At 38.2% G+C, this 25,470-nt stretch overlaps 1 long non-coding RNA gene across 7 annotated transcripts in view; it reads right to left on the reverse strand.

The window, feature by feature from the left end:
* LOC122224420 overlaps window positions 1–25,470 on the reverse strand; it is a 64,060-nt gene that overhangs the window by 35,842 nt on the left and 2,748 nt on the right. For 3 of the 7 annotated variants that reach the window (XR_006204775.1, XR_006204774.1, XR_006204772.1), the window contains exons 1-3: window positions 20,221–22,455; window positions 3,850–4,096; window positions 1,121–1,400 (exon numbers count right to left, since the gene is read on the reverse strand). This is a non-coding gene — a long non-coding RNA (uncharacterized LOC122224420). Of the gene's footprint in view, window positions 1–1,120; window positions 1,401–3,849; window positions 4,097–14,376; window positions 14,410–20,220; window positions 22,456–25,470 lie in introns of those variants that run through there. The other 4 variants (XR_006204776.1, XR_006204773.1, XR_006204778.1 and 1 more) reach the window with 4 other exon arrangements.

The raw sequence follows: 25,470 nt of genomic DNA on the forward strand, positions 1-25,470 counted from the left end.
TTGATAGTGTAATATATTGGGAGTTTATTATATGTCTGGAACTTTTTAATGCATTATTCTGTGAAAATTAGAATAATTCTATGCTATAAGGAATTTATTATTGTCCGTATTCTCGAGATGCAGAAAGCCTCCAGCATCCTTGCATGAACTGAAAGTCAAGGGTGACTGGAGCAGACATGTGAGAGCCCGTTAAATCCAGAGGAGCAGGGGTGCCTGGGTAGCTCAGTTGTGTCAGACTCTTCATTTTGGTTCAGGTCATGATCTCATGGCCATGAGATGGAGCCTCGCATTGGGCTCTGTGCTGACAGTGCAAGGCCTGCTTGGGATTCTGTCTCCCTCTCTCTCTGCCCTTCCCCCAGTCACGCACACACTTTCTGTTTCTCTCTCAAACATTAAAAATAAGAATAAAGAAGGAGGAGCTAAGCAAAAGGACAGCAGCCGTGTCAGCATAAGAGAAAACATAGCATAAGAGTTTAGAAATTCTTACTGGTGTCACTGATGTTAAAAATCCTTTCTGGTTGCCATAACAACTGGCTTCAAAAGACCTGCCATCTTCACCCCGTGACTGTGCCTTGAGGAATTCTGGCCATTACCACAGACTGCTTGGCATTTGTCTATCCCTCGCCTGTCTTCCGAATGCCTGTTGTGAATTTATCTGATACTCAGGGACTTTCCTCACATTTGTCTGTGCTCCTCGTGTGCCTTGCTGAGCACCAGGAGATGTCAGCTGATGCTGAGATTCCCATCCGTGGCCAGTCCTCTTTGATGGCTTGTGCAGCTGCTTATTGTTTTTTACTGAAAATGGAAACTTTTAAGTTTTTGTCACTATTAGTCACTTACACTCTAAGATAGACTCTAAGGAAATTCTCCTGAGACTTAGAAGGTGTATTTCATATGCTTCAATGATTGCTGAATTGATCCTAAGTACAATAGATTAAGCTTTTAGAGGGGAAAAAAAGTTTACTGCACAGTATATTTCTTTATAATTTAGTCTGTCATGCCTAGAGAGAAGTGAAGCTTAAAATGCCACTAAAAGGGACTTGTTGGGGTTATTTATGGCAGTGCAACAAACCACTCCAAAACCAGATAGTCTAAAACAGCAATTTATCTCGTGACTCACGGAGTTGTCCAGGAGGTTCTGTTTTTTTGTGGTATCATCTGGATGCTGGGATGGCTGTCGTCCTCTGAGGCTTGGTTGGGGAGATCAGCTGGGACCCAGTGGCGGCTTAGGTTGCCTTGTGGTATCTGGGTTCCAAATGGAAGAAGAGGATGCTGCCCAAGCAGTTAAGGGCTAGGCCTACAACTGGCACTGCATCATTTTTGTCATTGTCTGTTGGTTCAAGCAGTAATCGGCCCAGCCCAGAGTCCATGTGGGAAAGAACTCCACAAGGAGTGGATACCTACAAGGGTGGTTCATTGGAGGTGATCACCAGAACAGCAATTTACCACAGGGCACACTCTGGCCACTTGCACGCTGCACTCGCCCACACCCAAGACTCCCACAAGTCTTGCTCTATTGCTATGTTAGCTTGAGTCCAGGAGCTCATTCATGTCAGATCCAGGTACAGATGAGGCTCTTTTGGTGCAGCTGTTCTCAACCAAATACCTGTGAACTAAAGGCACAAATTATTTGCTCTCCTCCCCTGACCCAACATGCAATGGCAAGGCAGGGACAGGAAAATTGCCACAGACGCTCCCCTTCAAAAAGGCATCAGAGGCTGTGGAGAAGTCACAAGGATACACTGTTGGTGGAGATGTAAAATGATGCCATTGCTTTGGAAACAGTCTGGCAGTTCCACAAAAGGTTAAACATAGTTAACATTTGACCTTTCCTAAGTGTATATCCAAGAGAAAACATATGCCCACCCAAAACTTGTACAGGAATATAACATAACGTTATAATAGCCAAAAGGTGGAAACAACTCAAATATCTATCAACTGATGAACAGATACATGAAATGTAGTGTATCCATACAACGGAATGAAGTACTGATACATATTGCAACGTGGATGAACCTTGAAAATGTGCTAGGTGCAAGAAGTGGGTCACGGAGACCACATAGTGTATGATTCCATCAATATGAAATGTCCAGAATGGGCAAATCTATAAAGACAAAGTAGATTAGCAGCTTCTTAGAGGTGAGTATATGGGTGGGATGGGTATATGGGGGTGATAACTAAAGAGTACAGGTTTCTTTTGAGGTAATGGAATTTTTTTTAAAATTTTTTTTTTTAACGTTTATTTTTGAGACAGAGAGAGACAGCATGAACGGGGGAGGGGCAGAGAGAGGGAGACACAGAATCTGAAACAGGCTTCAGACCCTCAGCTGTCAGCACAGAGCCCGACGCGGGGCTCGAACTCACGGACCGCGAGATCATGACCTGAGCCAAAGTCGGATGCTTAACCGACTGAGCCACCCAGGCGCCCCGGTAATGGAATTTTTTAAAAGTAACTTGCTTGTATCTGTGAATATCCTAAAAACCTGAGTTGCAAACTTTGGGTAAATCATATGGTAGGTGAATTATATCTCAGTAATGCTGTTATTTTTTTTTGAAAATACAGAGCAGGGAAATGGGAGACACCTAGCCCTCCCTGGTCCACAGCGGTTCTAAAATCCAGCTAGGTAAATGTCAGTGGTTTCATGACAAGTTTCTAACCGGGGTGGTTCTTCGTGGCTCTGGTCTCCGCCCTCTAGGCTCTTGGTTATGTCCTCTGAATCTTACTTTTCCATAAGAAATGACTTATGTTTGTAGCCCCTTCCTGTCTGAATAAGGGCCCTAGTATTTTTCATTTTGAAATGTCTCTTTAGTCCACACCAATGCTCTTTCCGTTGATATGTTTTTCAGAGTTTTTATGTGTATTCTCACAGATGTCTTTGGGTTCACAACATTACAAACCATTCCCACAAATCTCTTTGAGACAGGGGTCTACCTTGAACTGCCTTTAAGTCAGGGGTTATATGAAAATATCTTTAAGAGTCTTACGAGCTCTACTGTCTAGGAGAGATGGTTCTTAGAATCACACTGAAAATTCTTCAAAGCCTTTTGGTCTAGCTCTGTGATTTGCAAAGTGTGGTCTCTGTAGCAGCAGCATTAATATCACCTGGAGACTACAGAGGTCAGACCCCATTCCAGACCTGAAAATTGGGTGCAGCAGTCTGGGTTTTAACACCCATGCCTCAACCCCGCTGAGTCTGGTGCACACAGAGTTTTAGAACCACTGGTCTAACATAGTCTATGAGGAACCAAGCACCTAACATCTTTGATAGCTCAAAAAAGGTTGAGGCCACATCTTACTGGCAGCACAGGATTTGATCTTGGCCTTGAGCCATGTCTCACTTTGAGCTTACTTTGTGCTAAGATGCTGAAATGAGGAATGGTTTTATTTTGAACCCATCAAGTTTGGCTCCTCTATATTTCCTCTAAATTCTTCTTGAAAAGGAACCAAACGGTTCCTTTTTAGTTCATCTCACTACTCCTGTATTTTATCATAGGCAGCTAACATGAACCACTTAGTAGTTTCAGCATTCTTGCTGAAATTCTCCTTAGTCTGATGCATGAGTCCGTTAGGTGCCCTATTTCCGTGCTATTGCATGCTTTGGGTTTGCTAGTTATTCTGTCAGTGCAGGATGTAGGCTCCCTTTCTTTAGCCACCAGCGGCATTTCTTCATGTTTTTCAGATCTTTATTAACTGTCTCCTAGAGACCCTTCTTGATTCTGCCCATCACTGAGACTCAAGCTGGTATAGATTTTAGGTTTTTGTTACAGTCCCACTTCTGGTACCAAATTTTGCCTAACAAATCACCGTCAAATTTCATGGCTTAAGGCAACAACTATTTTCTTGCTCACAGCTTTGGGATCTGGCTGGGGTTTGGTAAGGATGGCTCCTTTCTGGTCCGTGTGCTGTTTGCTGGGACAGCATGATTAGAGCTGGAAGATTTATTTCCAAGGTCGCTCGCTTACAGGGCTGGCAACTTGGTGTTGACTGTCAGCTGTGATCTTAGCTGGAGTTGTCAGCTGGACCTTCATTCTCTCCATGGAGGCCTTTCTCATGCATGTGGCTCTTTGGACTTTCTCATAATGTGGCAGCTGGACTCTAAAAAGAAGGAAGCAGAAGTTGCCAGACCTCTTAAAGATTTAGCTCAGAGCTGGTGCAATGTCATTTCTGTTCTTTTCTGTTGGATGGAGTCATTCAAAGAGGTGATAAATGACCCTGCCTCTTGGTATGAAAATAGTGGCAAAGAATTTGAGGCTGTCATCAACCTGCTCCAGTCTGTTAGGGATATATTTTATTTGTTTGTTTGTTTGTTTGTAGTATTGAAAAGGCACTCTTGGCTTAAGTTATAAGTTGGTGAAAAGTAATTGTTAGTTGGAGAAAGTTTCAAGCTTTGGAAGGAGGCTAAGAGAAACATTTACATATAACTAGCCTCTCAATATTTGTGGAAATTTTATTTTTTTATTATTATTTAAAAACTTTACCTGTGTATGTGTGTTTTAATCAAAGCAGTGGGAAAACCTCATCAGTTTTTTCTTTTTTTTTTTTTTTTAAATTTAAGTTTTAGTTAACAGGAGTAGAATTCAATGTGTTTGTGGAAATTATATTTTTTTAAATGTTTATTTTGAGATAGAGTGCAAGTCAGGAAGGGGCATAGAGAGAGGGAGAGAGAAAATCCCAAGCAGGCTCTGCTTCTGTCAGCGTAGAGCCTGATGCAGGGCCTGAACCCACAAACTGAGATCACAACCTGAGCCGAAATCAAGAGTTGGACGTTCAACTGACTAAACCACCCAGGCACCCCTGTGGAGATTTTAAATGTTGTATTTCACTGGTTGACAAAAGTCATTTTTTTTTCCCATGGAATTAAACTCATTAACAGAATATAGTCTTTAGCACTTGGGTTATGCCAAGATTTGTATGTGACAGGGATGTCTGAATGCATTTATATATTTTAATTGGTCTGAAAATTGAGCTAGTTATTTTTGGTAAAGGTTGTCTTATATATTACCAAAGGTAGAGAAATAACCCCTTTCTATAGACTTTCCTCCCTAGAGTCAGGACTAAATACTATTCAGGAGTTGTGAACAATGAAAGGCAAACTCACTGCATTGTAGAAATGATTGTGGTAAAGGCAGAAGTGAATAGTGGGTGGAAAGAATTCCCAAGATTTTCTACCATTTGGAGCTTTTGCAGCTGTTTCCAGATTGGTAAGAGAGGACAAGACTGATGGCAGAAACTCCCTCTGGTTCTGCTTATTCACCCAAATTATGTATGAAGTTTGCTCATACAGGCTCATAAGTGGCTTCCTGAGTGTGTAAAGCACTTATGTTAGTAAATTTTTCTCTATCCACATTGGAACTCCATCCAAAAAAAAAAAAAAAAAAAAAAAAAATCAGACTTAGTGCTTTATTACAATAGTGATTCAACAGAGTTTAAATATGCCTTACAGGCATATTTTAAAATTAATAGAATCTGACTGGTATTAAATCTTTGACCTTTAGTTCCTATTTTTACTTAGAATTGAACATTTGATTGAATGCTTTTGGTCTGGGTTATAATCTTTTTTTTTTTTAATGTTTATTTATTTTGAAAGAGAGATTGAGTGAGAGAGTGGAGAGGGGCAGAGAGAGAGGGTGAGAGGGAATCCCAAGCAGGCTCCATGCTCAGCACAGAACCCGACACCAGGCTCAATCTCACAACCGTGAGATCATGACCTGAGCCGAAATCGAGAGTTGGATCCGCTTACCCCACTGAGCCACCCACACACCTCTGGTTTGGGTTGTACATTATCTTAATAATACTGATAAGATATTGTTAAACTTAAGTTGAATATTTTTTCTCTAATTTGATCATTTGTAAAAATGGGGCAGCACTACTTTCCCTTACTTTTAGTTTTTCACTCTCCTACATGTAAGTAGTTGTCAAGTTGACTAGTAATGTACTTCCTCCTTTTTTGTTCTTTCCTTGATTCTTCTCTTTATGTTTGTCTTCCTTACTCTCCTTATACCCTACCAAGTCTGGTGGAGTGACCTATTCAGGAGGGAAATTATGGATAGTATGGATAAGATGACATGATACATGTGTTTAAAAGAATCCTTCTAGATGCCATTGTCAAACTTCCCTGGCATGATACTCATGACCAACAGTTTAGAAGACGATAACGTGCACATGTAATGCACAGGTTTGATACATAGAAGAAATATAATCAAAAAAGGGAAGAAGTGCTGCATATAACTAGAGGGTATGTACTCTATCCTTGAAGCTTCCAATCTGTCCTTTTTACAGTTTTACTTGCAAAATTCCCTGTGGTGCCTTTTTATTTCTTTGTAAATTATGTGAAGCCAGCCTTTCAGCAAAATCTGCTTATTTGCCCCAAATAAATGTGTTTATGCGATTCCTGATTTTTAATTTTAGTTACTCCAGATCTCTTTGATTTCCAAAACCTGTTTGGCCTATCACTTTTTATTTTGGTAGCATTTATAAGCTATTTCTGGATCATTGTTTGGGTTGTTTTTAAAAGATATACCCATGAAAACTACAAAGTGCTGATGACAGAAATAAAAGAAAGAAATAAAAATCTAAGACATACTGTGTTCGTGGATTGGAAGACTCTTAATAAAGATGACAGTTCTCCCAAATTGCTGTATGTAGGTTTAATACAGTTCCTGTTAAAATGCTAGCAAGATTTTTTATGGGTGTAGATAAGATTATTCTAAAAATTTACATGGAAAGGCAAAGTAACCAAAACAGCTAAAAAGTAAAAATTAAAAAAAAAAAACAGTTTTGAGAAGGAAGCATAATGCGGGGAGAATCACTCTAAGACATTATGTAGCTACAGTAATCAAGACTGGTATTGTCAGAGTGAGAAACAAATAGGTCAGTGCGACAGAATTGAAAACCCAGAATTAGCCCCACACAAGTAGGGGGCTTTTGCCAAAGGTGCAAAAGTAATACAGTGTGTCTTTTAAACAAATAATATTAGAGCAATTGGATATCTATGGAAAAAAAAAATAACTTCAACCTAAACCTTAGACTATATATGTGAATTAACTGAAAATAAGTCATTAATTTAAACGTAAGACATAAAACTGTAAACTTTTTAAAAAATTTTTTAAACAATGTGTGTCTATTTTTGAGAGAGAGAGAGACAGAGTGTGAGTGGGGAGGGGCAGAAGGAGAAGGAGACACAGAATCTGAAGCAGGCTCCAGTCTCTGAGCTGTCAGCATAGAGCCCGACGTGGGGCTCAAACTCACGAACTGTGAGATCATGGCCTGAGCCGAAGTCAGACACTCAACCAACTGAGCCACCCAGCTGCCCCATAACTATAAAACTTTTAAAAGAAAAGCTAGGAGAAAATCTTCTAGACCTAGGACTTACCAAAAAGTTCTTAACCATGATCCCAAAAGCATAAATCATAAAAGCAAAAAATGGATAAGTAGGATTTCATCAGTTTAAAACTTTTGGCTGTGTGACTGTTAAAATGGCAAAAAGACAAGCTATAGGCTGGAAAAAATATTTGAGAACCCAATGTTTGACAAAGAACTCTATCTAGGATATATAAAGACCTCTCAAAACTGAACAGGAAAACGAAAACCCTAACAATCTCACTAGAAAATGGGCAAACAACATGAAGATATTCAGATGATAAATGAGGATAGGCACGTGTGGACACTCATCATACAATCTAGCAGTTGTACTTCCAAGCATTTATCCCAGAGAAATGAAAACTTAGATCCACACTAAGACCGTACAAGAATGTTCATAGCAATTTTATTTGTCGTTGCCAAAAACTAAGTAATTTAATGGTCATTAACATGTGAATGGCTGAACTGACTTTAGTACAACTGCACTATGGAATTCTACACAGCAGTACAAAGGAACAGCCCATTGATACACGGAAAAACCCGAGAGGGTCCTAAGACCATTATGCTGAATGAAACAAGCCAATGTCAGTCACACACAGTGTGTTTCCACTATATACAGTGTTCTGTAGGTGACTACATGATAGGAATAGGGAACAGAATAGTGGCTGCCAGAGGTTAGGAACAGTGAAGAGAAAGGTGTTGGTGATGACTAGGAATGGCTAACATGAAGGAGCTCTTAGTGATGGCAGAATCCTTGAGTGTTGTGATTGTGGTTGTGCTGATGCAGATCTATACCAGTGATAAAGTGGCACAGAACTAAACACACATATTGTGCCAATGTCGGTTTCCTGGTTTTGATATTGTACTATAGTAATATAATATGATGTAATCATTAGGGGAAACTGGACCTCTCTGTACTATTTTTGCAATTTCCTGTGAGTCTATAATAATTCAAAATAAAAAGTTAAAAAAAAAAAAGATATTCAGACCTTAGGCCTAAGCTGTCCATCAGCCACTGGTTGCTTTTAAAATTAAAATTTAAATGCACTAAAATGATGTTAACTTAATCCCCTGGTTACTTGTTTCAAGTGCTCATGTGGCTACCTTATTATATAGCACAAATACAGAACATATCCATCACCACAGAAATTCAGTTGGCGGTGCGAGTTCAGACCAGATCCTCTACGGTGCCAATTCCCAAATGTGTCGGTAGCTACGTGTTCTTAGTGAACACGTGTTTCTTAGTTTCTTAGTCTTAAAGTTATAAGTCAAAAGATAATGGGATGTACCAATAAAATTTAAATAGAAGAAATGGATTTAACATGATGCTTTTTGAAAATGTCATACTTTTTGAGGCTATATAGCATATTTTAATAAAAGGAAATGAAACTTTGCTTCATGTTTGAAATAGGAATAAGCTTTTTCCTTATTTGCCAAAGCAGTTGGAGTTTCTTCCCATAATCACAATATAAAATATATATGAAATGGGAGAAATATAGAGGGACAAGTAGGGAAAGAGATCAGCAAAAAAAAAAAAAAAATATTTGAAATATCTCATACTTCTTGTTGTTTTTCATTTCTTAGCGACCAGTCTACCAATGGTAGCTCGCTATTGCAGAGGAAGCGTGGTTTAGCAACCAGACCTTAAACCAGAATTATATTTCTAGCTCAAAGTGACCTTGAGAAAGTGACAAATGTGCTCTTCCCATTTTCGTGACCAATAATCAAACTAAGATAAAACTGACTATTGCTTGGGTGGGCTATGGGGTGAATTATTTAAAATGATCCTACTTTTGTAGGATCATTGGTCAAATATTGGCTTCCAAGTAGATTAAAAAAAAAGTTTTGGGGAATTTGGTTATGAAAAGGTCACATGAAGTAGGAAGGGGAAGTTTACCGGGTATGAACAGTTTTAGGTTTTGAGCTTAGAGTTAAATACAAGAAAGCGCAGACAGGGTAAAAAGTTTTCTTAGTTTGTACCAGCTTAATAATTTCAAGAAGTCTCTGGGAGACTAAGCAGACGTTTGGATTTTAGAGACCAGGTTTTGAAGTTAAACAGCGCAGGGTCTGAATCACAGTTCTGCTGGGAGCTGCTTACCATTATTTTTCACTTTTACGATCTGTAAAATGGGGCCCCTGGCACCTTTGTTACGGTCGTTATGAGAAGGACACATAAGTATACAGCTGTAGTTACTGATGATAATTTTAATTTCATCAAGACATGGCATAGGATGATGGTGTTAGGAGCAGATAAATAGCTCTGTTTGCTTTTCTAAAGATTTATTTTTAGCCCCATAATGTTTTTTGGAGGTAGGGTACTAATTTTAGCTTTATAACACATTGGTTGATAATCATGGTTTCTAAAGCCACTTTCAAATTTAATTAGTATCTAGAGTATGACTGAATTGATCAAAATCACTTGATTTAAAGCCAAGACACATAAATCTGTTTTTATAAAATATAAACAGCCAAACTGAAAAAAAAACCCACACATTTATGAGAGAAATGTTATTTCAGTGCAATTTTTGCAACCCGTTTCTACAACTATAGCCACATAATATCTGAAATGAATAGTAATGAGAAGGCTTAATTATAAAGATTAATTTAAAAAAATCTTCATTATGCAAGGTCAAATTATCAGAAAATATTTTGTACGAATTTTCTTTTTTCTTTGCTTACTACTCTGCTAAAAACATTGAAAAAAAAAAAAAAAAAGGTCAAGAACCAGAGCCACCATACTCATTAGGACCCTTCCGGCCTTGGTAATGTAGTGGAGGAGGACAGTTGCAATTTTAGGCAATAGTTCACTGGCATGTGGTCAGTTTGAAGGGAACCAAAAATGCTGACATCCTCATTTGACTTCATCACCCAAGACTGAGTACATACACCAACACTTCCTGTGCAAACCTACCCTGACTCTGCAGAGGACACCCCAACCCTTGGCTGATCTGGGTTGGGGAGGGTGGCTTGGATCGGTGACGTTTGCAAAGCATTCGTCCTCAGTTGGATACCACCATACTGTATGAACATGCCATTTCTCTTTATCTTTCACTTCATAGAGATCAGCTTTCAAAGCTGATAATAATATTCACTGACAGCAAGAGATTGTTGCCAGTAGGTGACTTGCCCTGAAAATCACCACTCCTTGAAAGTACACCAGAAAACAGCATGTTTGAGAAAGAACTAATTCAGAAATGTACTAAAAAAAGTCTGAGAAGATCTGGAATGTTTATAGCTTGTCTCCCTGATGTCAGTATGTCTACACCTACCTTAGCACCCTTGGCCTCAGTTTTCTCATCCATATAATGAGAGGATTTCTAAATTTCTAAGACTTTGTGATTTTAATGTATTTTGCCAAGTAGTTTCCTCCATGATTGCACTTGTTGATTCATAAGCTACATTAAATGCTTTTTCTATGCATCAAAATTTCCTCAAGTATTACCAAATTCTTTAAGGTAATCTACGATTTTCAGTTTGTCATTCTTTCAGAGACATAGTGATATTGCAAAGTGAACTTAGTCTTGGTGTTAGACTTTGATGCTGACAACAACATCTAAATAGTACATGAAACAGAAATTAACACTGGGATTATTATGTAAATGCTCAACTCATGTTGTAATAAACAATTAGGTGTTTTTAAATTTTTTCTGATGTTTGTTCATTTTTGAGAAAGACAGAGACAAAGTGTGAGTGGGGGAGGGCAGAGAGAGAGACACAGAATCTGAAGCAGGCTCCAGGCTGTGAGCTGTCAGCACAGAGCCCAGTGTGGGGCTTGAACTCAAAAACTGCAAGATCATGACCTGAGCCGAAGTTGGACACTTAACCGACTGAGCCATCCAGGCACCCCTGGGTGTTTGAGATGTCTGTGTGAATTATGAACTAAAGCATGGACTTCAGTAATTTTCCCTTATAAATGTGGCAAGGATGAGAAATTTGCTCATTCACAACTTTCCTTCTTTATTTTTTATTAGTTACAGTTTATTTTGAGACAGAGACAGTTCACACGAGCGAATAGGGGGAGGAGCAGAGAGAGGGGAGGTGGAGAGAGAGAGAATGAATGAATGAATGAATGAATGAATGAATGAATCCCAAGCAGGCTCCATGCTGTCAGCACAGAGCCCATCGTGGGGCTCGAAGCTGCAAACTGAGATTGTGACCTGAGCCGAAATGAAGAGTTGGATGGTCAACCAGCTGAGCCATCTAGGTACCGCCCCCTGCCCCTTATCTCCTTTAAAATCCTGATGCTTTTATGAAGTTATTTGGGATTGTTAGGTGACCTAGGAAAGGAATAGAAGGGTCTTTTGCTCCAGAGAGGCAGAGAGCTTAAACACTCTTTCACTGTCTTTCGCTATTCGACTTTTCTTATGACTTCTAATGAATATGAAAACAATTTCTAAGACCCTTTAAAACCTATTTTTAAAGGATAGTCTGTTTTAAATCTAAAGGCTGTACCTACAGTAAAATCACATGTCCTTGGGCCCATCCTTCCCATTCCACCATAGTATTGAAGAGCTCTCTCACTGCATTTTGAAATACCTTCATGGAATTTTGAAATGCCGTACTTGCGTAGGTCTTTGAAGCTGCATCAGTGCTAGAAGAGTTATGAAACCTAGTTCTGCACTTCCCATTAGTTAGTTCTTCATGTCAAATGGAGGATGTGTGCGTGTCTGGTGTCTAAATACAGACCTGTAGGTGTTACCCATAAATTATAGATACAAATAATTCCTCCACAAGCGGGAAATAAGTATGATTGATCAGAAGAATAAAAGGCAGCACTGGATGTTGTTGGAAAGAGATCCTTTATGGGGGGCTGTGAGTATTTTATTTTTGCAATTTCTATTTCCGAGGTATCTCAGGTTAAAAACATGTGAAGTTTTGAACATACAAAGTAGGTGAGTAGATGAAGTAACTGGTTTTTGTCTTTTTGATTACTATTAAATGATAAGTCATTTTTTCACTACTGAAATTATCACGGCTCTTGTTTAGAATGGTTTTGTGGTGTGGTTTTAGGACATAATGTACTTTATGGTCCATATATGATTCCTTGAGGTAATGGCCTTTCTCTGTAGGATTCATGGCATAGCAATGTTCTCTGAGAGTGGTGAATGTAAGCTGTGCTTTGAGTGAAACTGTTGACCTTTCTGATCTGAGACTTTTTATGTTAAGCTTTTTCCTTCTATTTCTAATTTCCATTTCCTCCCTTCTTTGGTTTCTAATACATAAAAACTATACTTTAGTCAATTTCTTAGAACTTATTTGTGTACTTAATATTCTCTTAGTCATCAGTTATTTGGGAATAAAATTCTCTCTACTACTAAAACATTAGCAAGGTACATTGGCAATGTGCAAGTTTAAGGATTTCTTGAAATTACATACTAGGATCTTAAGTCCAGTTGACTAGATCCTTCTGTCATTGGGGCTATAATGTTCTCCTGGTCTTTTGTAGTTAACTGAAAAGCCAATTTAAGTAAATGTGTTTGTTCAGAAAAACAATTTTAAACAGATTTTTCTTGATAAGAAAGAAAATAAACGTCTAGGTGTAACTATTGCCAACATTTTGATGTATGTTTCTTTGTATCTGTTTTACAGAGTTGGGGTCCTATTTTTATTTTTTTAAATTTTTAAAAAATCTTTATTTATTTTCGAGAGAGAGAGAGAGAGAGAGACTGAGCACAAGTAGGGGAGGAATAGAGAGAGAAGGAGACACAGAATCTGAAGCAGGCTCCGGACTCTGAGCTGTCAGCACAGAGCCCAACATGGGGCTTGAACTCATGAACCGTGAAGTGATGACCTGAGCCGATGTTGGTCGCTTAACCGACTGAGCCACCGCCCAGGTGCCCCAGTTGGGGTCCTATTTTATGTGGATCCCCTCCCATGTAACATGGAATTATCTCATGTTACTAAAAATTCTTAGTAAAAATTCAATAGTTGTATGATTCTGTTAAAAAGTATTACTTTAGTTAACATGCCCTCTATTGTTAGATATTTAAATTTTTTTCAATATTTTGGATTATAAATAAGTGAGGACACCATCATATTTAATTAAAGACTATCTTGCAAGGTGCCTGGGGTGGGGGAAATCTCACTGTACTTATATTCTTGATTTATCATATAACCTGACCTTAGAATTTTAAGGAAAAACACTGAATTAGGATTTTAAACAAATGTGTTGGGTGCAATGCTGGCTTAAACTTATGGATCTCACATTTTTTTAAACTTTTACTTCTGTGTCTATGCACTTGCTGTTTTTCAAAGGTGGGGGGCATTGCTTTATTTAGAGAAATAAACTGGAGTGGAATTTGTAGAACTTTTGCAAATAAATGGTTCATTGAAGAAAACTGAAAGAGGACTCCCCTAACTAAGGTTGGTTCTGCTATGTACAACCTCATGTAAATGAAAAACTAGATCCATGCAACAAAATAAATCAAGCATGGGCTATAAAAATATGGTGCCTGGGGAAAAAAACAGATTCACAAGGCTTTGGCCAAAGTTTTTCTTTGTTTTACTAGGTTAGAAATGGACTGGGATTCTCCCTGTAATTCAGCCACAGAAGAAAGAAAAAGCTTCTTGTTCTTCATTCCCATTGTATAGAGCCCCTATGTCACTGACTTGCACCAAGATGGACTACTGACCTTTCTTGTGGAATGAATAGAACTGAGTTTAGAGTACTTTGAAATACTCATAATTTCTTAACTATATCTTACTTTTAAAACTTGATAGGCATAATAATTAATTTTAATAGACTAGAACTAGCTAGGGTGTATGAATATAAAGTCAAAATATAAAAGTTTGGAGCCTTACTCTTCAAGGAGTTATTTTGGATCAGAAATTTTGATTTCAAGCAGCACCTGGGTGGCTCAGTCAGTTAAGCATCCAACTCTTTATTTCGGCTCATGTTATGATCACAGTGTCATAGGATCAAGCCCTGTGTCGGGCTTTGTGCTGAGCGTGGAGCCTGCTTGAGTTTCTCTCCCTCTTTCTCTCTCTCTCTCCCTCTCTCCCTCTTACCCTCTTACCTTCTCTCCCACTTGTGCTCTCTCTCTCTCTCTAAAAATAAATAAAATGAAAAAAAAGTTTTAATTTGATTTCAAGATTTCAGAAGATTTTTTTTCTTTGCCCTGCCTCTGCCTTCCCCTTACTAGTTTAGATGGCAATACAAGTTAATATCCTGACTTTTCTTTATAAATGAGTAAAATATTACTGACTATGTGTTATACTTAGAAACAGCCATTTCTCCTAATATTTATTATAACTTTAAAATTTAGGATCTGGTTGCTACGAAATACCAGATCTTATACACACACACACGTATACACATATTTTATATTAAAAAGAAGCCAAAGTGAGATTTACTATAGGACTATATGTTTTATTCTCTAACGACAAGTATGAATAGACTTATTTTTAAGACTAAAGGAGACTCAGGATTACGCTCATAACCACAGTAACAAGGGACTTTTGTCCCCATTTTCATTCTTTTGTTTTTTGGGCATTGTAACCTGCACGTGCTTCTCTTCAGAGTGCATACAGTGCACTTAGTGTTCTCTAAGGATCAACTTTGTAACTGAACCAGTTGGACTCCTATCCAGTTTATACACTTGTTGGCATTTCTCCTGCCCATTTGTTTAATCTTTCCAACTCATTTGATCCTCTGGCATTAGAACTGACAGCTGCAATTGCATGTGGGTTTATAAAGTAGCTGAATAATAAAATGCCATGACCTGGTTCTTGTATAGTTTCACCGATGACTGAGTTGGCAATGCTACAAATTGGTTTGGCAGGTCAGGTGGAACATTATCTTTACAGGAAAAGAGTTTATGTATGAAAAAGACTGGTATTGATCCTGAGTGATAGAAGTGCTGTTGCCTAAATCCCAGTCTTACTGTTTACTGAACACCTATTAGACATAGTGCTTTGCTTTATAGGCACATTATTTCTAATCCTCAGAATTCTCTTGTAAGATGGTTATGACCCTGTTTTTCAGATGGAGAAAGCAGATTTTTGAGGTTTTGTATTCATATCTGCATATTTAGTCCTACATGGTAAACTGAAATTCATGTCCAAGATCATTCATTTCCAAAGCTTGTGGCCAATCCATTGCACACTGTAGCAGTAATTTTGTTCATTGTGATTAGTAGTTTATTTCCATTTTGCCATTGACAGGCATTGACTATTATGATGAATGGTGCTATGAACATTTTGTACGTGTCTTTTGGTGGAGTTATTGGGTCATGGGGTAGGCATCCGTTAAACTTTAGGAGATGTTAGCCTAAAAGTTTTCCATACTGGTTGTAGTGTGTGAATATTCTGGGTGTTCCACTTCTTTGCCAGTATTCTCCGTAGGTTTTAAAAAATTTTAGCCATGTGACAGGTGACCAGTGGTATCATTTTGTGATTTTAATTCACATATCTCTGATGGTTAATCATTTTTATATGCTTATTGGAGACCTTCTTTGGTGAAGTTCCCAATCAAGACTTTTGCCCATTTAAAAAGAAAAAATTGGATTGTCTTTTTTTTTTTTTTTTTTTTTTTGGTCGGTCTGCATTCTTTATGTATTCTGAATACTGGTTCTTTGAGCACTCACTTATAAATACTTGTTTTTCCTGTAATGCTTTCTTTTTTATACTTACTGGTGTCCTTTGATGAGCAATGCTCAATTTCAGTTCTATCCTTTAGAGTTAGGTTTCTGTGTTCTTTTTAAAAGCCTTTGCCTATCTGAAGGTAGTAAAGATGATTTCCTACAGTATTTATAGAAGCATATTGTTTATTTGTTTATAATTGTTTTACCTTTCATATTTAGGTCTATGATTGCTCTGAAATGGATGTTTTGTAAAAGATGTGTGGTAGGGGTCAAGATTTATTTTTTGTGCCATGTAGATATCAATTGGACTTAACACCATTTACCGAAAAAACTGTCCTTTGCTCACTGTATCTCAGTGGCAATTTTGTGGTACAGTTTTGACTGAGAATTCTGACATTTGACATTTACAGAATCCAAACCACCCCAAATTCTTTTTGTTGTTTTCCTTAAATTGTCTCGAGCATGGATTATGCTTTGTATTTCATCGCATCTCACCTAGTATAGTGCTCTGTACGCATTGTAGGAAGGAGTTGAGAATTTACCAGTCCTGGAAAGGTTTTTATTAATGGAATGGCAGCTGTTGGGGTATACATCCCTGCAGGGGAAGGAAAAGGAAGTGGTTTGCATTGCTGGGTGCAAGTGGTGTGTATGTGAGTTTTTGAGGCAAAATCTGCCTAGCTGCACTTTTCCCATAAATTTCTTTACACTGAAAATTATGGAGGTTTGGATTATAGCTCTTCTCACTGGATTGAAAGCAAGTATCAGAGGAATTGTTCACTGAAAACACAGTTCTTCAGCTGTACTCTCTGAGAGTTCTGTATGTGCTCAATAAACTTACATGTTCACCATAGTGGGGACCTATTCCCCCCTCATTTGGTTTATTTCATTGGTTCTTTTTTTTTTTTAAGTTTACTTATTTATTTTGAGAGACAGCAAGAGCATGTGTATGAGCAAGTGGGGAGGGGCAGAGAGAGAGGAAGAGAGAGTATCCCAAGCAGGCTCCATGCTGTCAGTGCACAGCCCAACTTGGGGCTCTTTCCCACCAACCATGAGATCATAACCTTAGCCAAAATAAAGAATCGGTTGCTTAACTGACTGAGCCATGCAGGTGCCCCTATTTTGTTGTTGTTGTTGTTGTTGTTGTTGTTGTTGTTGTTGTTTTTAATTTAAATTCAAGTTAGTTAACACATAGTGTAGTATTGGTTTTGGGATTAGAACCCAGTGATTTATCACTTATATATAACACCCTGTGCTCATCCCAACAATGTCTGCCTATCACCAATTTAGCACAGCCCCCACCCACATTGGTTCTTAATTTGATTTTTAAGTGAGCACTAAGAAGGAGTTCCGTGAAAGAATTTTGGTCCTGGCCATGATGGAATAATTGGTATTGTAATACTCTTCTGCCATTAAAAAACTATAAAACTGGAAAAATATATGCAGCTTTATATGCTTACATTAGAAAAGAAGTTTTAGAATCAATGATCTGAGCTTCTACCTGAAGAATTTAGAAAATGAGGAAATTAAACCAAAAGTAAATAGAAAGAAAGGCATAAAAAATATAAAAGTGAAAAATATGCACTAGAGAACAGACAATAGAGAAAATAAAATGCTTCCTTGAAGTAATGGTAAGATTGATAAGTCCCTGTTGAGACTGATCAAGAATGAGACGATTCCAATATCAGGATTGTTACAGACATTAAAAGGATAATAAGTGGTTACTATGAACAACTTAGATAAAACAGACACATTTCTTTGGAAGACAAACTGAATAAACCATGAAGAAATAGAAATTTGACTAGCCCTTCAGTCTACTAAAGAAATTGAGTTGGCAGTTAAAAGTTTTCTAACAGAGAATACCATGATGCTGCTGGCCCAGGAGCTACATTTTAAGAACCAGTATGTTAGACTGTGACGTCTGTGAGGGCAGGGAATAGCTTTCGAACCCCTTTTTATTATCTGCATGTGACATAACATTCCTGGTAAATGTTTCTTAAATAGAATTGATTGGATGACATGGTACTAAGTAGGGAGGTTTCTTCCCTTGAGAAATCTAACAGCTTTTTATTTTCTTTCTTTGGTAAGGAATTTTGATCTTCTAGTTCATTTCAGAAAATGTGTACACCCTACTGAAATGAAAACACTTAAATTTCTTGTGTTTGTGAAACTATATATGATTAGTAAGGTCTCAGGTTTTCCTTGGTGATCATATAAATCATGTTGGGTGTTAAGTAAGTGTGGGCTGTATTGTTCCCAGACATGATGCTTTAAAACCATAAATCCTGTGGTTTTACATGAGTTAAACCAAAAATGACATTGATCCTCTCCCTAGCAAAGGCAATTTGGGGTGGGGTGGCATGGGGGAGAGGGGAATCTTACAAGGGCAATGTGTGTGTGTTTTCTGGCATTACAGTTCTGTTGAACACTGTATCGCCAGTTTTTAAAGAAAGAACCAAATTGTGGCACCCCAATTGCTTCTTAAAATTCATGAGTTTCATCTAGCATGAGGCATTATTCAGCTAATAGTTGAAAATCTTCCAAAGTGAACAGCATTTAAGAGGCTATTAGAAACCTTATTAGAAAGGCAGATAGTGACTCTGAACAATAAATGAGCTCAACCTGCAGGAGAAAGTGGTACATCAGCTGAAAATAAGTCTCCTTTGAATCAGGAGCCAACTCTTGTTGGGTGGAAAGTTTTGTTTATGTGAAGAAATTTGAAATGGCTGTGCTCATATTTATTGGACTCTTAGAGAAATTATGTCCTTGAGCATTACCAACCCCTATAAAATGTTAAATAGCTTAATTACATATCAAAATCATCTTTTAAACCCCATCTACCCTGGCATAATTGAGAAAAAACTGAAGCAAACTCTTCTTTAGAAATAAATTCATAAAATTTATTTTTTTAATGCTTATTTTTGAGAGAGCACAAATGGGGGAGGGGTAGAAAGAGGGGGCCAGAGGATCTGAAGCAGGCTCTGCACTGACAGCAGCAAGCCCAACGTGGAGCTTAAACTCACGAACTGAACTGCAAGATCATGACCTGAGCCAAAGTCAGATGCTCAACTGACTGAGCCACCTAGGTGCCATGATTTCATAAAATTACTTAAAGAGCACAATGTTTAGAATAATGCCAATCCTGATACATATTATGCAAAAGTTTTAAAGGAAATGAATCAAAACGAATCAAAACGTTAACCACGATTATATCTACCTGATTGTTTTATAGGTGATTTTAATTTTATTTCTAATTTTTTTATTAAAAATTTTTAAACATTTTTTTAAATTAATTTATTTATTTTGAGAGAGAGGGAGACAGAGTGTGAGAGGGAGAGGGGAAGAGAGAGAGAGAGAGAGAGAGAGAGAGAGAGAGAGAATTACAAGCAGGCTCTGAGCCATCCGTGCAGAGCTCCAGGCTCTGAGCTGTCATCACAGAGCCTGATGCGGGGCTTGAACCCACAAACTGTGAGATCATGACCTCCCTCCCTCTCTCCTTCTCTCCTTTTCTCCTCTCCTTCTTTCCTTCTCTCCTCTCCTTCTTTCCTTCTCTCCTCTCCTTCTTTCCTTCTCTCCCTCTCTCCTTCTCTCCCTCTCTCCTTCTCTCCCTCTCTCCTACTCTCCCTCCCTTCCTCACTCCTTCTCTCTCTCCCTCTCCCCCTCCCCTCCCCATTCCTCTCCCCTGCTTCCACTCACTCTCTCTCTCACTTTCTCTCTCTCTCTCAAAATGAAACAAAACAAAACAAAAAAACTTTGAGCATGGGAGTCTGCCATTTTTTCTAGCATTAGAAAAGGTATAAAGCTGGTGCTGCTGTAAACACAGACATCCCTGCTGTCCAGTGAGTGACAAATCAGTGAAGGTGGAGACAAGTGAAGAGAATATAACTGGGGCTTATGAAATGACTAGCTATTTTGGGCTCCCAGGTTGGCTGACTGTACATCTGTTTTCAAGAGGAAAACACCATTGTGTGATCACATTGGAATAGTGTTAGGATTTACATGACTGCCAGGTTTAGGTCATGAGGTAAAATCTGGATCATAAATAGGGAAAATGGAGAGCTAGCGTAAAGTCACACGTCACTGTCCACCCACCCTGTAGAAGAGCAAAGGAATAGAGAAGAGTGCCAAGAAGAAAGTTTAAAAAATTTTCCCTTGATTTACATTTTTGCTAAGTCAGACATCTCTTGTTCACTTTTCCCCCAGAAAGCATCTAGAATATCCGTGACCTCTATAGGATCCCTTATCTCCTGGACTGCCCACCATCTTCCCTTTGAGACTTACTCTTTTGTCCTGGAGAAAGTGTGGTATCCTGATGAGTCAAGTTCGTTAGTCCTGGGCCATAGACTTCCTGCCTGCTTGTTCCTCAAGATTAGCAAGTGTACTTGCTGCTTGACTTGCTTCAGAAACTTATCATGTATTTCCATGCCCATTCGCTCAGATGTGTCTGTGACCTGGCACCGTGGTCACTACCTGGGTAGGTAAGAGTGGTGGAGCCCACACTTACATTGTCTTTATTCACTCCCTACTGTTTTTTCTTCTGTTCATTTTTCAACAAAGATTTAGTGAGCACCTACTTTGGGCCAGATACTGGGGATTCCTTAGTAAATAAAACAAAATTCCCTTATTCATGGAATTTACCTTCTAGGGTGGGAGGCAGACAATAAAATGAGTGCGGGAAAAAATTTAATGTTGGGCAGGAATAAGTGCTATTAAATGACAAAAAGACCAAGGTGCTGGAATAGGTAGGAAGTCTCAAGGGGTTGTGATGAAGCAAAGAGATACTTGAAGAAATGGCATCTAAGTACAGAGTCTAATGAAGTGTGTTATGGAAGCAAGAGGAAAATTTGGGGAAATGTTCTAAACAGAGGGAAGGGCAAGTGTGGAGGACCTGAAACAGGAATGAGGTTTGACATCAGAACTTGACAGGGAAGTATTTAAATTCCTGCACACCTGTTGAGCAGACTAGCTTACGAGGAATGGTAAGGTCTTTATTTGGACCTACCTCCAGCTATATGTTCAGTAAGATATCATTTACCTTGTTTTCTCACATATAAAGATTAAAAGCTTTTAATCTGTTAATGGGGTTCCATGTTTGAACTGATAACTTCATGTTTTGCCAATGAATTGTTGTATAATGTCTAAACACATTTACTTGTGATATGTTTGTGAATATTTATTTAGTGAACATTTATGGATCTTACCTGATGGATTAGATGTGGCTGAGGAGGGAAAAAGTGGGGAAGGAGATGCTGATGAGAGAGAAGAGGAAAGGAGTTGCTGGAGAGAGCCCGCAGAACCGGGAGAGTTGATTGTGAGGCAATACAGGAAGAAGGAATGCCAAAGGAGAATGAGGTCAGCACAGTCAGATGCACCCAGGGAAGTCCAGGGATATAAGAACTGAACAGTGACCTGTGGGTATGGCACCTGGGATGTCTCTACTAGTCTTGGAGGGAGCAGAGTCTGGTGTATGTTAGTCAGACAGAGGTGAGCTGAGGAAGTGGAGGTCATGACTGTAGAGTTCCCACCTTTTGAGAAGTATGAACAAGAAAGACAGGAACAAGATTAGACAGCTTGACAAAAATGTGAATGGAGCTAAGAGGGTTTTTTTGCTTTTGTTTTTGTTTTTTATTTTAAAAGAAATTTCATTGGTGGTTTTTCATGACAGGAAGTCATCCTTTGCTATTCTTGGCTCACAAACAGTTGTTTTACGTGCATTTATGTCCCACCATCACACTTTTAAACATGTTTAAAACTTCTTACAGCTATATAGTTATCCAAGTATTCAAAGAGAGTTCACCTATGTAATCTTGAAAGGAAGGTACCAAATATTATGCCTGTTTCTTAGATGCATGCCTCAAATCCCAGGCTATAGCTGAGAAGTCACCCCCCAAAAAATTGTAGGACAAAAAATTTTATAAGTATTTCCCATCCTGACAAGAGTTTGGCAATCTATATTCACAGCATTAACTAACCATGATTTGTCCCCATATTCAACTGATTATCCTCTGGTTACCTCAGAAAAATTTATATATATAAATTATATATAATTTATAGGGAAGATGAAATTTTTCAGAATACACCATTATGTCCCTCTTGCCGCACACATACCCTGCCATACACAGAGCAGATACGGTCACCTTCAAATGTTCACAATGGAGTACACCTCAGTCCTAGTCTTAAAGGATTCTTGCCCACACAGCCTGGCTACTCTTTTCAAGACTTTCCTCTGTCTGGGGTTTGGACTTGGAGTAGAAAGGTAAGGTTAGGTAGAGAGAGTTGATTTTATAAGACCAGATGAGAGGCCATAAATAATCCCCAGGTTTCAATAGTAAGGGTTCAGTTGATTATTTTTGCTGAATTTGCTTTCTCTCCTAACAAAGAAAACCCTGTAGAACTTAAGCTCAACAGTTTTGTGTAAAGTTGATCTAAGTAGTAGCGGTGCCCCCAAGTTGTGAGCATCCAAATATATAAATCAATTAATAACAAACATAAACTCATTGGTAATAATAGTAGGGGACTTTATCACCCCACTTACAGCAATGGACACATCATCTAAGCAGAAAAATCAACAAGGAAACAATGGCTTTGAATGTCACACTAGACCAGATGGACACTTAACAGATATATTCAGAACATTTCATCCAAAAGCACCGGAATACACATTCTTCTCCAGTGCACATGAAACATTTTCCAGAATAGATGACATACTGGCTCACAAATCAGCCCTCAACAAGTACAAAAAGATTAAGATCATACTGTGCATATTTTCAGACCACAACGCTATGAAACTTGAAATCACCACAGGAAAAAAAGACCACAAATACTTGGAGGTTAAAGAACATCCTACTAAAGAATGAATGGGTTAACCAAGAAATTAAAGACACCAAGGCACCTGGGTGGCTCAGTAAGTTAAGCATCCAGTTTCAGCTCAGGTCATGATCTTGTGGTTTGTGAGTTTGAGCCCCAGATTGGGCTCTCTGCTGTCCCAATACTACTACCCCTGCCACTCTCTGCCCCTTCCCCGCTCATGCTTTCTCTCAAAAATAAACATTAAAAAAAAAAAAAAAGAAATTAAGGAGGAAATAAAAAAGTACATGGCAGCCAATGAAAATGAAAACATGACAGTCCAAAACCTTTGGGATGCAGCAAAGGTGGTCATAAGAAGGAAATACATAGCAATCCTGGCCTTCCTAAAGAAAGAAGAAATATTTAAAATATATAACCCAACCTTACACCTAAAGGAGCTGGCAAAAGAACAGCAAATAAAGCCCAAAACCAGAAGAAAATGGGAAATAATAAAGATTAGAGCAGAAATCAATGATATCAATATCAAAAAATAGTGGAACAGATAAACAAAACTAGGAGTTGGTTCTTTGAAGGAATCAATAAAATTGATAACCCCCAGCCAGACTTACCAGAAAGAAAAAGGACCCAAATAAATAAAATCATGAATGAAAGAGGAGAGATCATAACCAATACCATAGAAATACAAATTGGGCACTCTGGAAGAGATGAACAAATTCCTAGAAACATATAAACTACCAAAACTGAAACAGGAAGAAATAGAAGATTTGAACAGATCCATAACCAGTAAAGAAATTGAATCAGTAATCAAAAATCTTCCAACAAACAGGAGTCCAGAGCCTGGGAACATGACTTCCCAGGGGAATTCTACCAAACATTTAAAGGTATTCTTTTGAAACTGTTCCAAAAAATAGAAATGAAAGGAAAACTTCCAAATTCATTCTATGAAGCCAGTATTACCTTGATCCCAAAACCAGACAAAGACCCCCTAAAAAGGAGAGTTACAGACCAATTTCCCTGATGAACATGGATGCAAAAATACTCAACAAGATACTAACAAATTGAATCCAGTAATATTTTAAAAGAAATATTCACCATGATCAAGTAAGATTTATTCCTGGGCTGCAGGAGTGGTTCAATATCCACAAATAAGTCAACATGATATACCACATTAATAAAGGAAAGGATAAGAAATATATGATCCTCTCAATAGATGCAGAAAAAACATTTGACTACATACAGCATTCTTTCTTCATAAAAACCTTCAAGAAAGTAGGTATGGAAGGAACATACTTCACCATCATAAAGACCATATATAAAAGACCCATGGCTAATATCCTTGATGGAGAAATGTATAGCCAACTAATCCTTGACAAAACAGGAAAGAATATCCAATGGAAAAAAGTCTCTTCATCAAATGATGTTGGGAAAACTGGACAGCTACATGCAGAAGAATAAAACTGGAACACCATACGCAAAAATAAATTCAAAATGATGAAAGTCCTAAATTTAAGACAGGAAGCTATCAAAATCCTAGAGGAAAAAACAGGCAGCAATCTCTTTGACCTAGGCCACAGCAACTTAGTAAGCATATATCCAGAGGCAAGGGAAACAAAAGCACAAATGAACTACTGGGACCTCATCAAGATAAAAAGCTGCTGCACAGTGAACAAAACAGTTAACAACACTAAAAGGCAACCAGTGAAATGGGAGGAGATATTTGCAAATGACATCAGGTTAGTATCTAAAATCTATAAAGAATTTATCAAACTCAACACCCAAAAAACAATCCAGTGAAGAAATGGGCAGAAGACATGAATAGACACTTTTCCAAAGAAGACATCCATGGCTAACAGACACATGAAAAGATGCTTCTCATCACTCATCATCAGAGAAATACAAATTAAAACCATAATGAGATACCACCTCACACCTGTCAGAATGGCTAAAATTAACAGCTCAGGAAACAACAGATGTTGGCAAAGACGCAGAGAAAGGGAAACTCTTTTGCACCACTGGTGGGAATGCAAACTGATGCAGCTACTCTAAAAAACAGTATGGAGGTTCCTCAAAAAATTAAAAATAGAACTACCCTATAATCCAGCAGTTGCACTACTAGGTATTTATCCAAAGGATACAGGAGTGCTGATTCAAAGAGGCATATGCACCCCGATGTTTATAGCAGTACTATCAATAATAGCCAATGTATGGAAAGAGCTGAAATGTCCACTGACTGATGAGTGGATAAAGAAGATGTGGTATACAATGGAGTATTACTCAGCCATCAAAAAGAACAAAATCTTGTCATTTACAACAATGTGGATGCAATTAGAGTGTATTATGCTAAGTGAAATAAGTCAGAGAAAGACAAATACCATATGATTTAACTTATGGAGTTTAAGAAACAAAACAGATGAACATTAGGAGAAGGGAAGGAAAAGTAAAATAAGATAAAAACAGAGAGGGAGGTAAACCGTAAGAGACTCTTAACTATAGAGAACAAACTTGGGTTGCTGGAGGGGAGGTGGGTGGGTGGATGAGCTAAATGGGTGATGGGCATTAAGGAGAGTATTTTGTGGGATGAGCACTAGGTGTTCTATATAAGTGATGAATCACTAAATTCTACTCCTGAAACCAATACTACACTGTATGCTACTAACTCCAGTTAAAACAAAAATAAGGTAGTAAGGGTTTGCATGTGTTGGTCTTTCAGGATATTTATTTTTT

Source organism: Panthera leo, chromosome B4, assembly GCF_018350215.1.
Source record: "Panthera leo isolate Ple1 chromosome B4, P.leo_Ple1_pat1.1, whole genome shotgun sequence".
Taxonomy (NCBI): Eukaryota; Metazoa; Chordata; class Mammalia; order Carnivora; family Felidae; genus Panthera; species Panthera leo.